Source organism: Aethalodelphis obliquidens, unplaced genomic scaffold (assembly GCF_003676395.1).
Source record: "Aethalodelphis obliquidens isolate GAN/ISIS:26980383/991018 unplaced genomic scaffold, ASM367639v1 scaffold2, whole genome shotgun sequence".
Lineage (NCBI taxonomy): Eukaryota > Metazoa > Chordata > Mammalia > Artiodactyla > Delphinidae > Aethalodelphis > Aethalodelphis obliquidens.
This window is the reverse complement of record NW_020837946.1, coordinates 70,771,970-70,790,597: the sequence shown is the minus strand read 5'-3', so window position 1 is coordinate 70,790,597 and position 18,628 is coordinate 70,771,970. Positions and strand designations below refer to the sequence as shown.

At 47.2% G+C, this 18,628-nt stretch overlaps 1 pseudogene; it reads left to right on the top strand.

Moving 5' to 3' along the window:
* The first annotated feature begins 7,271 nt into the window (after positions 1-7,271).
* Positions 7,272-9,978, top strand: LOC113605173 (zinc finger protein 786 pseudogene; annotated as a pseudogene).
* Positions 9,979-18,628: the final 8,650 nt, after the last annotated feature.

Here is an 18,628-nt window from a genome sequence, read left to right as displayed (position 1 = left end):
TTCTACCCATTATTGTTGGAAATTTTGTCCTATTTCCTTCCAGTCCTTTTTAATGCTTATGTTTTCTTGGTACCAATGATTCTGTATGTGATCATTTAAGTATCATCTAAGCATGTAATGATGTACTTAAACATTTCCTTAATTACTTAAAATCTAGGTTGCTTCCACTTATTTCCCATGATAAAAAGAAAATGCCATGAAGAAAAGCTTTACACACAAAGATTTCCCCTTATTTATTTATTTTTTGTATTTCCAATGACAAATTCTCATATGTAGAATTATTGGATCAAAGAAGACAATTTTATCTGCTTAGTGTTATCGGTATGCATTGCAACTACTTTCCAAAGGAGTTATACCAATCTACGCTTGCTCTACCATTGTTTGACCATAAGTCAGTCTCTCCTTACTATCTCCATAACTTAACATCCATTATTTATTTAATTCATACAATAACCTTGTAAATTCAACAGTCTACAGATGAATAGATGCTGGGAAAGACTAAGTGACTTGCCCAAGTCGGTACAATATTAACAGAGCTGGAATTTGATCTTGCCTATTTTGAGCCCAGACCTGTGGTGTGCTTCATTCTACCACAGCTGCCCCTTAAATAACCAGATGGGTCTGGGCTAATGAGGCCTCCAAGAGCAGCTTGGAGGGGCCCCGTGGTTGGTATGTACAATGATGGAATTGATTAGCGGGATTGTCCAAATGGCTTTGTTCCCTTAAAAAAACAAACATTACCTAGAACAGAGTGAAGTTTTGATTAATTTCCACGTGCCGGTTTCACCCTCCCACATGCGCATTAAAGCAATTAAACAAGAATGTTTTTCAATAGTGCCCAAGTGTTGGAGTATTTTAACTAAACTCAGAGATACATGAGTAACACCAGTGGAAGCTGTTCATGCATATCTGAGGCAGAATGCGGCCTTTTGACGTGAGCCTATTAAACACAAGGAAATTCATAGTTAAAATTCCACTCTTAGCTCTCCAGCCAAGACAGGAATGGCCCTGGCCACAAAACATGAAGGACAAGGTGGCCACAAGGCCCAGTAATCTGTTGGCATTACAGAGCAGGGCAGGCAAACCACAGTAGATCAAGGTCTCAGCTTCATTCTTCAAAAAGCCGATTGGGGCTTCCCAGGTGGCGCAGTGGTTGAGAGTCCGCCTGCCGATGCAGGGGACGCGGGTTCGTGTCCCGGTCCGGGAAGATCCCACATGCCGCGGAGCGGCTGGGCCCGTGAGCCATGGCCGCTGAGCCTGCGCGTCCGGAGCCTGTGCTCCGCAACGGGAGAGGCCACAACAGTGAGAGGCCCGCATACCGCAAAAAAAAAAAAAAAAGCCGATTGGATGAAAATACGTGCTGCATTCTTCAAGGTGAGAAGTCTGGTTTTGTTGGAGCATGGTGTGTGGAGAAAATGAAAGACACCTCCCGGTAGGAGGGAGTTTGGAGGCCCCAGGTATCCATTTAGAAGGTCATCTTGGAAAATAATTTGGGACCACGTGGCCTTATTATCTGTAGGAGTGAAGAGAAGGAAAATCCAGTTTGGAGGGTACAGTCGTGTAACATGGCAGCATCTCGGGGCAGTGTTTGTGCTTCCACTCAGCGGGAGGCTCTTGGGGTTTATTTAGAAGGTCCCCTGTGAGCTGAGCACGAGGCTGAATAGTAGAGTTTAGCAAAACTCAGGAATGAGCTCACCTCACTTAGATGACAAAATCCCATTAATCTCTACTCAGACCACCACTGAATGGACTTAAAAAACAAAACTACGACAAATCACCAGCATCTAAGACACAAAGCTACAACTCTGAATGTCGGGAGCAGAAAGAATGTCTTGTTAACATCACCTGACTTCTTTGGGATAACTGTAAAGACGAACGGCTTCTTCAAGCATTCAGATAATCTCCTCTAGAGGCTTCTACAGGGAGATGAAACTGCTTTGGTGCGTCCTTCAGTGCCGAGAAGGCGATTTAAATTCACCCTGCCTTTAAGGAGAAAAGCTGGAAACAGCAGGATGCATTTGTAGGAATGCAGAGAAATGAACAGCTCTCTGGGTCCCTTGTTCTGTAACCACATTTTAATTTTAATCACTGAGGCATCCTGTAAAAACAGTAACAAAAAACAGCTGGGAAGTGGCATTGATTTCAAAATCACATAATGACATCTCCACTCCATCAATGTATCTTCATAGCCTTTTCCCTGAAAGGCCAGGCAATAAATGTACATACGGTCCAGAGCTCTGCCTGGACCTGGGCTCTTGTTTTGCTGGCGGCACTGGAGACAAGGCATGCTGAGTTGAGTGCCAGGGGCATTTTCCCGCAGTCTAGTCGAAACGGCTATTTTCTCTGACGCGACTAGGATGTTTTCTGTCACCTCCAAACACTGCAACTGTGACAGCATTATTTCCAAGGCTCGTAGCCTCTGTGACAGGCAGGAATGCAGGAAGATGGACTGCTCCCGCCCGGGCCTGGCCAGGAGGTGGAAGTGGGGAGGAGCTACCCTCATTCTACCCCCTGTTGTTTTTGGAAGGCTTTCCTCCGGGTTTTTACTACTGGGTGGTCCCTTGGGCCTCCCACTACATTCCAAATATTTCCAAACTCTCTGAGAGGTGGCAGTTCTACCCCAGGAGCGGACTCCCCTGCCTCGGGCGGGAGGCTGGGTGGCGCTGGCTGTCCCTCGGGCACAGCATTCCTTTGTGCTTTCCCCCTTCACTGGCTTTGAAGTCAGTTTGAACAAGATAGAACTGTGAACCTGAGGTTCTAAGATTCCAGATACGGTGGAGTTTTATTTTGCAGCCCCTTATGCTTGAATGTTCAGTGGTCTCCAACGTTTTGCATGACTCAGCAGAATCAGTAAAAGATGACTCCCAATACTGTTATTTGTTTATAGATACACATGTACTATTGAACTAATACATTATTAATTAAAAACAAACAAAGAGAATGCTTTTTAAGGTGAGACAATATTAAGTGCATTGTTTTCTGGATGGCAAAAAAAGCCCTTTTTGCTTTCATTAGCTATTCACATTGTATGCTCATTTTATATGTATATGCTTCACTCGAAAAGCGGGCATTACCACTTTGTGATTTGATTCAAAAGTCTGATTCTAAGCACAGTTTATTTTGGTACCTGATTAGTGACTACTGTGTCTGAAAGCAATGCTACAAAGATATGCAAGAAGCACATTGTTGTCTGTAATGACTCCATCTTGACATGTTTTTGGCCACATCCACTAACTAGGCAAAGATTCTGATGAAAGTTTATTAATAAATTTCCATCTTTTTCTGGCGTCAATCAATTGCTCTTATAATCTAATGAAAAAGTGCTTCCAATTGGCCAAACCCAGAGAAAGTCAGAGAAAGGAAGCCTCATTGAAGCACCATTTTTGCAGATAGCAGATAGCTAGAGATATGCTTAAAGCTCTCTGAAATTATACATTTGAAAGGTTTTTAAATAATTTCTTTAACTCCTACTTCCAAGTTTTTAAAATGTGTATTTATCGGAATTTTTAACAGAGAAAACATTGTTTTCAGAAACGATTTACACAATGGTGGAAACAATTCTAAATATCCATTTCCAGAGTGTTCTCTCCATAGCATGAATTTCTTTTTCAGAACAGCCACTTTCTCACTCCCTGCTTACAACGATGTCAGCATTTCCTGGGCTAGACCGATTTCTCATCTTTATTTACGAAGAGCTCACCACTAAGTTGCATATTCTAATAGCTTCTTGTCACCGTTGGAAATTTCAGAAAATGTTTTTCACATGGTAAGATGGCAGAGGGTTCATCTCACCTGATGAACCGTTCTGGTCTGGGTCTGCTGGGTAGGATTACATTTTAGGAACAACCCAGACAAATTGCTAGAAACAGGTGGATGAGTCTAAGCTCCGGCAAGTAACCGCTGATGCACACAAATGGAGTAATTGAAGAGGGTTTAATAAAGACGGTGTATTATATTATATTATATTATATTATATTATATTATATTATATTATATTATATCATAATAAAAGCAAAGGGAAACCAGCCACGATACAGCAGCAACAGCAGGGAGCCCTTTCTTCCTTCCCCTAAGCCTGGAGTCCGGGGAGGGAGCAGTAACACAAGCCAGGGGGAGAACTGTGGCTCTAGGACAGGGAGCATGGTCTGCACCTGTGATTTTGGTAGAAGGCCCTAACAAAGTACCATGATTGGGCAGCTTAAACAACGGAAATTTATTTTCTCACAATTCTAGAGGCTAGAAGTCCAAGATCAAGGTGTTGGCAGTGTTGGCTTCTTCTGAGGTGTCTCTTCTTGGTTTATAGATGGCTGTCTTCTCCCTGTGTCTTCACATGGTCTTCCCTTTGTGCATGTATCTGTGTCCAAATCTCTTCTTATAGAGACATCAGTCATGTTTGATTAGGGCCCATCCTAATGACCTCATTTTAACTTAATTACCTCTCTAAAGGCCCTATTTCTAAATACAGGTACATGCTGAGGTCCTGGGGATCAGGCCTTCACATATGGATTTAGGGGAGACACGATTCAACCCGTGATGGGGACACTGCCAATCTGCGGGCCACAGGGAGGAAGCCTGGGCAATAAACCTTGATTAATCATCCCTCCAGCCCACTGGTTGCAGGTACCTCACACTGGCCAACTCCAGATGGAAGCCAGAGGCAAGGGAGCCAGCTTGATGCCATCCTGAAGGTCAGTCTCCTGAGACACAGGAGTTAAAAAGAGTAATCTGGAGGAGCAAAGAGAGAACACCCAGCTCGCAGCGCTGAACTTAGAAAACAGAGATTTCGTTGACCTATAGTGTTATAAATAATCTAACATAGAAAGAAGGAAAGAAGCCAGATAAACCAGGGTGTTTGGCCTTGTGGATTGCAAAAGAGATGCTAGTTTCACAGAACTGCTGTTAGGAGGCTTGAGTTTGTGGAAACAGTTTGAAAATCTTACACAGCACTAGTCCTTGCAAAAATTAGAAAAAGACATCCCTGTGGGCAAATTGGAGAAAGGAGGCTTCAGCTGGACTGAGCGGTCCTTTTATGAGTTCACCATTCACCGTCCTCAGCGAAGCACCCCCTGCAGGACCCTGGGGAGCCGCCCTTATCACGGACTCAGGTTCAGAGTCGACAAGCCAACGGCCCTTCGTTCCAGCCCCTCATCATGAAGAAATGGAAGGATAGATTTTGATGTCGTCTCTGGTTTCCCTCTAGTTCACATGGGAAGAATCACTAAGCTACAGAAGAATTTATCACTGCCTCTTTTATTAAATCAATCAACCCCCCTTTGCTGGCATTTTCTGGCTGACTTGAACCTAAATAACAACTTGGTGGATCTTCCACCTAAAGGGAGCCATTAATGTCATTTAGATAATCGTTCCTTGTTAGCACTCTGGTAACCCCATTTTAAGACTTTGGGATTACTGACAAACATGAGATTTGCATATAAGCATCAGATTTTATTTATCCATCAGCCAGAATGCGGCTTACGGCGAGAAAGCTGTGCTCTACCCAACTCCGGGGGCGCCATTCGCATAGTCATTGTAGATTTGTATGGTCATTTTGATCATTTTCTGGTAGGTGCAGTACGGAGTTCTAGGAACAGTGTATCTCCTGTGTCCCCAGTTGTTAGAAAGCTGCTGGTTGGGTAAGTGACCAACTTAGGTTAGGTAGCTAGCTGTGTGTGAGGAACTCTGCTGGGCACTGGAGTGGTCTGGGGAAAGGGAAGGACCCAGTAAGACTAAGACATGGTCCCAACTTCTCCATACAGCGAAGAGGAGGACACCTGGGTACCCCCTCAGCCTCAGCTTCAGAATAATGCCCGGAGGAACAACCTCCACCTGCCCTACCCTCTCAGTGATCGCTGAGTGCTATCGGTGATTGAGAAGTGAAAGGTGTGGAAGGAGAACATTCCACACCCCAATCAGGTGGTGGCAACATGAGGCTGCTGTTGGGCTGGAAGGGCTGAGACTGGGAGAGACCCATGAGAGCCACTGCTGGGCCAGGAGTGGAGAAGCATCCCTGAGGCTGAGGGGTGGGAGCCAGTGGGAAGTAGGGTGGAGGGTGAGGGGGGCTGGCCCAGGAGCAACCCGGTCTGATCCACAGCTGCTTTGGGTGTCCATGGACACCGCGGAAACAACATGCACAGCACCAGAGCACCGTGACGAGGAATGGCATCCTTGCTTAGTCAAGCCCCATTCCTTCTTTTCAAGAGAAAGGAGGGGAGCTCTTTTGCAGCGTTTACCTGGGAGGCCAGCACAAGTCTACGTGGGACTGTACACTGGTTACACCTTGACCCTGCCCCTTCCCCTTCCCGGAGGGCTAGACCCCTCCGCTGTGGCTCCTCATCCTCCCTGCTATCTTTGTCAATACTCACCTCTCATCCACTGGACACTTACTACTAGTTTTTGTTTTTGTTTTTGTTTTGTTTTGTTTTAAATCTCAAGTAGGGGTATTCTTTGCACGAAAGACAGGTATTTCATTTAACCTTAGGGTCTGTGATGACCACTTTGAAAACATTTTGGCATTATCCTGTAAAGCTGAAGCTAGGCATATCCCATGATCCAGCAACTCCGCTCCTGGGCATACACCCTGCAGAAATACAGGCACAGATGCACTGAGCATTTTCATCATAGTGTGTCCAGAATAGTCAAGAACTCCCACGTCTATCAAAAATAAAATAGACACACTTTGGTATATTTATACAATGAAATACTATGCAATGATAAAAATAAATTACAGCTAAGCAAAAATGCACGATTAAATCTTCAAGATATAATATTGAGCAAAAGCTGCCAGACACAACGAAATATTGAAAGCACGATTCCACTTACAGAAAGTTCAAATATGGACAAAACTAAACTCTAGGTTTTAGGGAAGCATATTTAGGTGATACAATCATAAAGAAAAGCAAGGAGGTGAATAACATAAAGTCTGTGGAGTGTTACCTACTGAGCTGAAGGAGGGGTTGATGACTGTTAAGAGGCACAGCTGTCGGGGCATCTAGGGAGGGGGCCATGTTCTATTTCTCAACTCGGGTGGAGGTACAGGTACTCATTTTGCTACAAGACTTTGAGCTGTACATCTATGGTTTATGCACTTTTCTAAGCTTATTTCACAACTGAAAAAAAAGTTCAAAAGAAATTAGTTATTTATTGCCTAATTATTCCCAAGGAGTTTAAGTACTGAGTTGACTCTTAAAGGATAAATAGGAGTTATCCAGGTGGAGGAGACCATCCTAGGAGCGACACAAGAAGGGGCACAGGTGCAGAGTACAGAGGTCGGCGAGGAGCGGCGGGGTGGGAGACCGCAGCCGCCGCTGCCGCAGGCAAGGTGCCGCGGGCAGCCGGGACTCCCGGCTTGGCTGTAACCCGGTCCGGGGCCAGGTGGGACCGCGAGGGCCCATGGCCGAGCCGGCTCCGTTACCTCTGACTTCTGAGGATGTGGCCGTTTATTTCTCCGAGCAAGAATGGCGGGATCTAGAGCCATGGCAGAAGGAGCTTTACAAGCAAGTAATGAACACCAATTATGAGATTCTTGTTTCTCTAGATGATGGACTTCCCAAACCAGAACTAATATCCTGGCTTGAACAGGGGAGAGAACTCTTCAGGATCTGGGAAGAATCACAGAAATCAGGAAACATAATCTGCACCTCTGCTGATTTGCATTTGGATCCAGTTATTGAGGGACAACTGTTTGTGGGAAGCCAGCAAGCTGTGAAACCAGGAGAAGCCCACTGCCATTTCCAAGTAGATCCTGTTCAGAGCCAGCGGTCCTCTGAACCCTTATTAAAAGTGAAGGGAAAAAGTGAAGATGTTTCCTTCAGGCCTGACCAAGTCGTCGCCCTCCTGAATCCACAAAGACATGATGCTCGGGCTCTAGTTCCAGTAGTCCACAGCTCCAGGGAACCCACCCAAAGAGACACAATCGTAAGTCCCAGGACTCTCAGTCCCCCCGGCTTCCAGGAAACCTCTGGGGAGGGCCTCCAGCACCCTTGCCCCGTCTGTGGGTAAGGCTTTTGGAAGAACCTCTCAGAGCCAGGGGAGCCAGAAGGACCCACCACACAGGGCCTGGAATCAGTTCCGCAAACAAACCGGCGCACAACAGCTGCTGAGCATCCCTCGGGGCCAGAGGCACTTCCGCTGTCCAGAATGTGGGCGGGGCTTCCGCCGGAAGTCGTGTTTGCTTAGACCCCTGGCAATCCACCCCGAGGAGAGCCAGCTGCCGGGGAGCGAGTGTGAAGTGTGTACCCACCACCTGCGCTCGGGGCAGAGGCCTTCCCAGTGCCCCGGCTGCGACGGGAGAGGCCCGGCTCCAGGAGAGAGGGTGCCGGGGCCGCCTCCGAGCAGGCTGAGCTCCCGCGCTTGGGAGAGAAGCCGGGCCTCAGCCCGGCTGGCGAGGAACGCCCGGAGGCTCTCGAGGCCGGCCTCCTGCGGCCCGTGCGGCCGGCGCTCCTCCCCGCAGTGCGGGCTTCCAGACCACACCCACGTGCACAGCGCAGAGCGGCCCTTCCGGTGCGCCGAGTGCGGCCGGGCCTCCCGCCAGCACGGGCGGCTGCGGCTCCACCGGAGGCTGCACTCAGATGAGCAGCCTTGGCTTCCGGCTGAGGAGGCACGGCGGCGAGAGGCCGCTCTCCTGCGGTGAGTGCGGACGCGGCTTCGCCCACCCGTGCAAGCTGCGCGAGCACCTGCGGGTGCACAGCGGCGAGCGGCCCTTCGGCTGCCCCGACTGCGGCCGCTGCTTCCGTCTCAAGGGGCAGCTGCGGAGCCACCAGCGCCTGCACACGGGGGAGAGGCCGTTCCCGTGCCCCGACTGCGGCAAGAGCTACTGCGTGAAGGCCGACATGAAGGCGCACCGGCTGCTGCACGGCGGCCGGATGCCCTTCTCCTGCGAGTGTGGCAAAGGCTTCGCCAAGGAGTCCAAGCTCGTGGAGCACATCAGGACGCACACAGGCGAGAAGCCCTTTCAGTGTTCCCAGTGCGACAAGAGCTTCCGCTTGAAGGCGCAGCTGCTCAGCCACCAGGGCCTGCACACCGGTGAGAGGCCTTTCCGCTACCCCGAGTGCGATAAAAACTTCCGGGAAAGGGGCCACATGCTTCGGCACCAGCGCATCCACAGGCCCGGCAGGCCGTTCGCTTGTGCAGACTGCGGCAAGGGCTTCATTTATAAGTCGAAACTTGCCGAACATATCAGAGTGCACACGAAGTCCTGTCGTGCCCCCAGTGAGCCTGACGTTAAGCAAAGGCTCGGCCAGCTGTTTGCGATGATTGAGGCCGACTGGAGTTGAGGCCGAGTAGGGCGCCCTGCGGTGATCGAGGCCGACTGGATTTGAGGCCGAGTTCGGCGCCCAAAGCGGTCAGCAGAGTCGGTATTGCCAGGGAGTCCACAGCCAGCGCAGCCAAACCCAAAATCTGGTAAGACAGATGGAAGGAACAGGGGCCCTTTTTTAAGCAAGAATGTGATACAGGTTAGGCGTGTGAGAAACCACAAAGATTCTCATTTAAAACATCACCAGCTGTGTTTTCTATCCGTTGATAGAAAACAGTGGATAGAAACAATAGATAGGTTTGTTCTTCCCACCGTATTAACGGGTGATTTTCCCCAATGTGCTAATAAGCTAACTCTGAAATCCCAGCTTGAATTTAGACAGCAGGAAATCCCTCCAGTACTGTTCTCAAAGCTAAAAGGATGGGGTGACTGTTAAATGTCAGCTCTTCTTTTTTTCATAGTATGATGATAAGCAGGGGGTTTAACCCAGCGACTTTTGTTGCAGGCCTGATATGATAGGATTTGGTTTTGACTTATTTGAAGCTAATAGCAACAAAATGAGTTCTCCGACTCATGGTTTGTCTATGTGAATGCTGAAGTTTCACAGCAGGTTTCATAGTGATTATGCATGGTTACCCTTAAGGAAAAGCTGATAATTCAAGCAAAATTTGATTAATCTGGGTTGAAGAAAATAAAACCAAAGGTGCTAAGTTGAAAAAAAAAAAGGTGCAGAGTACAGAATGCTTCTGAGATTTTTTTGTTTTGGTTTTTTCTTTTTTTGTGGTACACGGGCCTCTCACTGTTGTGGCCTCTCCCGTTGCGGAGCACAGGCTCCGGACGCGCAGGCTCAGAGGCCACGGCTCACGGGCCCAGCCGCTCCACGGCGTGTGGGATCTTCCCGGACCAGGGCAGGAACCCGTGTCCCCTGCATCAGCAGGCGGACTCTCAACCACTGCGACACCAGGGAAGCCCCGCTTCTGAGATTTTAAAGTTCAAGATGGGGTGTGGCTGGAGGTGAGGTCCCAAAGCCAGTGGAAATGAGGTCCTGGGGGAGCCAGGCATTTTAGACTTGGGCTGTGGAAGAACTTCAAGCTGGGGAATGAAATTTCAAGAAGAGGAGGCCTGTCAACAGTGACAAATGCAGCCAAGAGTTCATTCAGATCAGGATTGAGAGTTCTCTGACTTGGGAATCGGAGGTCCCTGTCCAGCCGGGATGGGAATGGTGCAGTGGAGAGCTGGCAGCAGAGCCCAGATTGCGGTAGGACGAGGTGGGACTGGAGGCAGGGAAGTGGAGACATCACCCTGGCCGCTGCTGCAGGGAGGCCCAGTTGGAGGAAAAGAGACATGAGACGGTTTAGATCGGTGAATTCACTCTTTGTCCATGACCACAAAAGGCTGTAGCTCTTTCTATTCTCAAAAACTCAAAGGCATTTATTGCAGAGACTTCAGAATTAACTCATGGGTAACGAGATGGTTCAACTTGGTAAGAAAGTAACCCCGCGTTTTGTGATGCTGGACTAGATTCGCTTGCGAGGCGCTGGAAAAACATCTGGGGAAATCAGGGGGCTGCTGCATTGGAGTTTCTGCAAAATGTTGGATTTGGGGCCTCAGAGATGGCAAGTCAGTGCAGGCACCTTAGAAGCATCTCTGTTTCTTTAATTTAATACACACCAAATTTGGTGGCTGAGAGCTTGTGAGAGACCAGCGTGTTTACCAGGCCCTTGGGGGACAGCTTTGCGAGGGTGATGTCAATCAACGGAGTTCCTTTTATCTTCTTTTTCTCTTCCAGTCAAACTGTCTAATATTCATTTTCCTACCTAGGTCCCTTTCTAAGTTGCTCTTTTCTTCTTCCTTTCTTTCTCTTCTTTCTGCCATCCTTCCATGTCTCTTTTTATGTCTCCTTTTTGGGTTTTCCACTTCTACACCATTCCTGTTCTTCAACTTTCTGTTTCAAAACTTTGACCGCATTCCATCTGACAGTGGGAGGAAAGCAGACTTCTTGGGGCAAATTTACGGCATCACAATAGGCCCCCTTCCTCTGGAGAGGACTGACCCTCTTATGGCAGAATGACCCCTGTCCCCTGACAAAAAGTTTCATCTCCCTCTGGGCAGGGTAGGAGGAGAATTAACCTCCTCGCCATCCCAGACTCCCACGCAGACTGAGGTGTGAGAGCCTAAGCAGGAGAGTAAGTCTGAGGTATCTGTCCTGCTGAGGGGGTGTCAGAGATGGGAGGCTGGTCACAGACGGGATCTGATCGAATGAGTACAAGGATCAAGGATTTCGGGAGCCAGGTTCCTTGGTGTCAGCAAAGAGAATTACAAATAAGGGAAAATGAATGCTGTTTTGTTGGAAAGGACTTGGAGGTATGGATGCAGATGTATGTTTTTCAGTATGTATAGATCATGGAGAAAATACAGATGTAAGTGTGTGTGTTGCACGCCTGTACCCACACACACACTCCTCATCCCTATTTACTGACGGGGCTGGAGAACAGTGACATGTCAGTAGCAATGAGTATATCTAGTGCCCAAACCTTACCTTCTAAACACCGTTCTCTGCTAAAAGGAACCAGGACTCTTTGGAGAAATGGCTGAATCTAGGACTGGAACAGGGAAAGTACAAGGCAAGCTTGGCACATCTGGCGGGGCCAGCAAGCAGGGAGGTTCTTGAAGAATAATGGGGATACACCTTTAAAAACACAGAAGGTGGCTTGCAGGAGTTCCCACAGGCCAAGTTAGGGACAATTTGAGCATCAAAACAAATACCGATTACGGATTCGCATCCATTGAACAGAAAGGACACCCTGAGTCCATACTCATAGAAATAAGTAAATGAATAAATTCGAGTTTGAGGAAGTTCAGCACGTTTTCATGGTTCCAAAACATCTCCCCACAAACTACTTAATCTCTGCAAAGTGAGAAAGAGTAACTTTACAGGGGAGACGGCTGGCAGACACCACCTTAATTAAGTGATCAAAGGGAATATCCTTGATAATGAGACAAATTGAAATCACGCACCTCCTGACGGGACGGAGCGAGGAGAACACAGCTCTTCTTTGGTGATATTCCTGCAAAAGGTGCAGAACCACACAGAAGCATCAAACAAACCAGTCTGAAGACACTCTGCAAAATAACTGGCCTGGAATCTTCAATTGTGTCCAAATCACAAAAGTCAACTAAAGACCGAGGAGATATTTTAGACTGAAGGAGACCAAAGGAACACGACGACTAAAGGCAATGCATGATTTTTGAACTGGATCTTTTTACTCCAAAGGCGTTACTGGAATAATCAGTGATGTTTCAGTGTGCCTTTCCTTATTTTGATGGTTGTATTGTGGTCATATGGGAGAATGTCCTTGTTTGTAGAGGGTCATGGAGCTTTGGGTTGATAATTTGCTCTCAGATATATCAGGGTAAAAGTTTTTTTTTTTTTTTAAGTTTTTGTACCGTACTTGCAATTTTTGTGTTTCAAAACTTTTAAAAAAATTAAGAAATAAATTCAAAGGCACAACCACTTCGGGGGGAAAAGAGAAAGATGTTATAAAGTAAACACAAGCTTCCCATTGAGAAAACATGAGAAATGTTGTGTTCATGATGGGCCACACAGAGCTGTGCTTCGACATCCCTGGAGTTCCCTACGCTTTCTCCTCAGCTCTCAAGGGTCCTTTGATGAAAAAATAGAGAAGCATTATTAATTTTGAGAGTCTCTGGAAAGCTGCAGTATTAGGTAATGGGAAGTGCCATGATCCTGCTTCCCAGTTCACAGGTCTTGCCACAGAGGAGCAAGTGTCTGACCAAACGGAGCCAGCCCAGACACTTGCCCCCGAGCTGCTGCTTCCAGTGGAATGGAAGAAATAGGACAGGGCCTTAGGCATCACTGGGAGTGCTCAGTAAGCCGCAGGATGACTTGGGCCTGGCACCTCTTTTTCCTTTGAGGATCTGAATGTGGAAGTGGAAGGAGCACCTAGAATGTTTGTGCCGTTGCAAAACAGACTTTTGTCCTTCAGAAGTAGAGCAATAGGCTTGGTGAGAGGGATGAAGTATACCGCCCAAGAACATTTGAGAAGAGGCGTAACTGAAAACGTCTGTTACGAGTCTACAGCATTCCAGAGTAACTTTCATGGAGTGGTGATTTGGGATGCTGTCCTTGACTTTCATTCAGAGGCCCTACCTGAAACCACCTTGGGAAAGTGTGATTGTGTGGGCAGAGAAAGGTGGCGGAAGACACTGTCCAGTGCTGCCTGCAGGAGTTCCTATCGAAATCTAGTAAATACTATCTTTTCCCAGAGGATCTGGTAGTCTTTGCTCCCTTTGAAAATAAAAGCTATAGATGTATGTACCTTTCTCCCTTTTCACCTTGGCTGCCGGGAAACTCAAAATCATTGAGGTTCAAGTATAGGGATGATGGAGGCCTTCTGGCTTGCAGAGCTACATTCTGTGCTCTCTTTATCTCTTTTCACTGTTAACTTCTCAAGCCCTGATTTTTACATTTATCTTACTGTGTTTTCTGGTAAGTTGCTTCAAACCTTTGTAAAAATAAAGGTTTGTAAAACAAACAAAGACAGATGAATCGCTAGGAGAGTGAAAGCTGAGGGAAATAATATACGTATTATTCCTGCACATGTCAAAGCAATGTGTAACAAAGTGGATATGATGAGATTGCTGGCTAGACTTCTGTGAAGAAAGTAATAAACATGAGTTCTCAAGACTATAGTGGAGGTTGCGGGGGAGGCAGTCAGAAAACTACACAGGTGTTTGCAAATCCACAATCTGGTGTGTGCAGATCATCTGACCAAGGTAGGTTAAAGAAGATGACATTATTAAGAAAACGTATCCTACACCCTGATTATTTACAACAAAACAAAACAAAACAAGATGACACTTTCTTGTTACACATCCCAATATTTTCAGAGCAGGAGTGACGAAAGAAGTCAACTCTTTGGACATCTGCTCCAAGTCTCTGGCAAGGACAGAGCTACCAAAGACTTCATTTGTCTGCCCGACAATTTCATCTGTCAGGAGGCAGAGGAACTAGTGAGGAAATGGCTGCTTTGGAGTAAATTCTGATCAGTAAGAAAGGAACTAACTGGTTGGTAATGTGAAAATGACAAGAACCTCAGGAGAGTGTTTATGCCGTCTGGGCCCCTCACAGCACTCCCAAAGCTCTTTATTTAGATCACACTTTTGTTACTTCTCCTTGAACTATTGTCATTTATACACCGTCTCCTCACAAGAATGTTCCTTGAGGACTGGGACCACATCATGTCCTCTTTGTGTCTTCTGATGTCTGGTGCAGTATCTTTTAAATGGAAAAAAAAATTAATTGAATGTGCTGAACTGGAATATAATGAAAATAGCAACTCGCATAATTTTAGGATGATCTGACAACATTCTTTTAAAACTTTTTTTTCCTGATTATAAAATGTCTTCATTGTAGACAACTAGAAAAATTTGGAAAAGTATAACTGAGAAAATACAAACGTTCCATAATCCTTTCACCCACAGCTAAGCACTTTGAAGTACCTCCTCATCTTTTTTTTTTTTTTTTAAGATGTTGGGGGTAGGAGTTTATTAATTAATTTATTTTTGCTGTGTTGCGTCTTCGTTTCTGTGCGAGGGCTTTCTCTAGTAGTGGCAAGCAGGGGCCACTCTTCATCGCGGTGTGCGGGCCTCTCACTATCGCGGCCTTTGCTGTTGCGGAGCACAGGCTCCAGACGCGGGCTCAGTAGTTGTGGCTCATGGGCCTAGCTGCTCTGCAGCATGTGGGATCCTCCCAGACCAGGGCTCGAACCCGTATCCCCTGCATTAGCAGGCAGATTTTCAACCACTGCGCCACCAGGGAAGTCCCATCTTTTATACTTAAATATTGCTTCATAATTATAAGCATACTATATCTACAGTTCTGTGCCTGAGAGTTTTGTTCACCTTATATCTTGAGTATTTTTCATGCTGTGAAAATGTCTTCATTTAAAAATGGCTACGTAATATTCCATTGCATGTCTATTATAATTCATCATTGTGACAAAAAAAAGAAAAAAGAAAGAAAGGAATAGGGATTTTAATTGGCTACAAGCTTTAAGAACTGGGACGTCAATAAGGAGACCATTTCACCTCCAGCAGACAGATGGGGCTGAGCCGGGGAGACAGGTGAAGGCCCAGGCTATTCCTGCGGTTCTGGGTTTTATCTTGAGTCACCTGTGGTGCATCTGGAGGGTGACCTGATGGTGAGCCAGAGCTGATGAGTAACAGTTAAAGCTACAAGGAATGTTCAACCCAGAGAAGATTTGTGGAGCCAGGAGTTTTCCACATTTGAGAAATGACTGACTTGTCTCATTTTTAAAAAAGTTTTTTGAATAAATGGCTGTACATTAAAATAGAATTTTTGGCTATACAGCTCTATGAATTTTAGCTCAAATATAGATTTGTGTAACTACCATCATCAGGATATAGAACAGTTTCATCATTCTCCCCAAACTCCCCTGTGCTATCCCCTTTATGGTCACATCCTCCTGTCCCCTTTAACTCCTGGCAATCACTGATGTGTCGTCTGTCACTATGCTTTTGTCTTTTCAGGAATGGGAATGACGGACTTATTCTGTGGCATCTCAGTTGGCAGAACTAAGGCTGACAAGTAGAAATGACAAAGATGCAAATTTGACTCCATAAGCAAGTTTGAGAGCAGTTCCAAAAAAGATACAGGATGCCAGGAGAGGTGGGAAGTGCCCAGTCACTGGAGGTATTCAAGGAGAGGAAGTGGTTTCTGGGATACTAGAGGGTAGGAGATACCTGTAGTCTCGTTTATGATCCATATTTTGTGTCAATGAGCAGTGGAATATTCTAGATCAGATCTCAGTCTCTCTCACACACACACACACACAAAAGGAATAATAGCATTAAAGTTTGTATTTAATCCAAAGCCACCTTTTTTGAATTCTGAGCAGCCCAGAGACCTGCCAGCACTTTCTTGTGCCTGCAGTCATGAAGTCTGGCAAGGCTTTTGACTTCCTTCCCTGTCCCCAAGCCCTTCCTTGAGCCTTAAAAGTCACATATAAGTTACTCCCCGTCTGAGCAACAATGCTGTCAGGAGGGAGCTACAGCATCGGGCAACGTTCTTACTACTAACCCGCAGTTCGAGTACCCTGTTACCCCAGAGGTGTGTGCCTGGGGATCCTCGATTTCCACCAGGAGCACCCCCTGCGAGGCCCGGGTCGCCTGCCTTCAGGCTCACAGCTGCAGGTGAAGAGCCACAAAATCCTCCCTCTAGTGGCTCAAGTGAGAACATTCCCGGGCCCTGAAAAGACCCAGAGCGTCAAGACAGGACGTCCAAAGACAGGAGACACTCCTCCGGAGCCATTCCACAGGGCTGAAATTCCATCGCCTGGCCAAGGTCATCCACAGGAAGGGTGGGCGCACGGCACCGCCTCCCCAGCCGTACCAAGGACGCTGCGCTGGGCCCCGGGAGCGTTGCCCCGCAGCCCTGCTCCCCAGCGCCACCTGCCGGGGCTGCCTGCGGCCACCCCTCCCCCGCTCCCCGCCACTACCGAGGGGTGCTTATTTCATCACATTGCTATTGCAGGGGAAGAAGCTGCCCGGTTTTTCTTTAACCCTGGGCTGAATTTTCCTAACTACTTGCCATCTTCTGAAGATTTTCAAGCAAGGGCGGGGGGGGGGCTGGGGGTGGTGGAGGAAGGTGGTGGTGACAGGTCTGTGACCTTTCTCCCAAGGCAGCTGCATCTTTTCCTCCGGCTACTCTGGTGGAATGAGACGATCGTTGTCAGATCTGAACATTTTTGAGCCCCTCCTCAGGCTGGGAGGCACTACCTTTCTCTTAGTGAATTTTTAACCAGCATCTGTGAAATTTGAGAGGAGGCGGAATTCATGCTCCAGCGGATGTACCTCCCGCCACTGCTCTTGAAGGGCATGGGTGGTGGGGAGAAAACGGGGCTCCTGTCCAACCCCTGCTCTCCCTCATCCCAGCCCATACAGAGAGAAATATGCACGCCCGGTTGTCGCTGCCAGCTTCCTCCCTCTTTTCCAGGCAAGAATTCCTCCCCGATCCTTGGACCCAGGCCATCTCAGACAAAGAGGGAGTCCTGGCCCCTGACGATGACCCGAGGAACCACAACATTTTAGCAAGGTGGGGTTGATCCCCAAAGGTGCCACAGGTCCTCTTTCTGTGTGTGAGCGACAGCTCTTTTTTATCCATCAGCATTCTGGCTTGCTTAGCCCTGTTGCACAGACAGAAAAGGTGCTCTGAAAAAGTGTTTTATCAGTTTCTGTGTGAACGACAGCCCCCGGATGTCCCAGGACTCCAATGACATAAGCCGTCTTAAAATAAGAGAACAAAAATAAGGTTTAACAAAACCTAAGGTGCCCAGCAGTATTTCTTTCCTGTCTCTGGTCAGTGGTCCTATGAAGGAGCATGGGGACAGTGTGAGGCTGGGACAGAACATGAGGCCACGTAGCTTACATTCTTGGCAGCCTGCGTGTGTCTCAGTGAGGCTACACTCTGCTCCTGCCCCGACATCTTTTTCTCTGAAGCACTGGTTACCATTAGAGGACCGGGTTCCCTTTTCTCATAGAGCCAGTGAGTACTGGGGCTTTCTCGGCTCTGGCAAGGTAAATGCTCTAAACCCCATGTGTCTAATTCACAGATCCCATCGTCCACACTGCGGCGGAGGCATACAGAAATGGAGGCTATGGATGTCCTTCTCGCCCACTCCTTTCATCAGGACAGAGCCACTGGGTAGCAGAAAAAGAAACCTTTACAACTACACTGAAACATTTCATTTACCTTGGGTAAGAGTCAATTTCTTGTACTAAGAGCCTCCCATAAAGCATGTCAGTATGGGAAAGAGAGCTGTTGTCTCTGCCCCCTGAATGCTGCACCAGAGCCTCCTACTGGGAACAGCCAAACAAGGTCACTAAAGGAGGCCCGACGCATCAAGGCAGGGATAAGATCACCTTGAAATCCTTACCCGTGAGCTTGTTTACCAGAGATGGGGACACTGTTTTCATTCTGTCCTCCTTGCTGGGCAATGACAGTGCCACAGTCCAAAGGTAGCAGTAAGGAAGGAGGAAGGAGAGGGGCCTGGCTCTTTGGTGTTTAAGAACAGACCAAAGGTGGACTTTGCTGAGAGGAAACATGGTGAGCTAATGCTCGTCCCTGTACATGAACTGAAATAACCAAAAACAACAGGGTGGGAAGGTTTTTTCCAGTTCTTTTAAAGGAAATGTATTTCGAGTACATATTGAATCTGAAAATAATTTTCAACTCAGTTTCAAACCAATCCACTGAGCTGAAAGAAGAGATCAGAAATGAAATGAAATTCTGATATACATTGAATCTAATCTAAAAAAAATTGACAGGGAAAA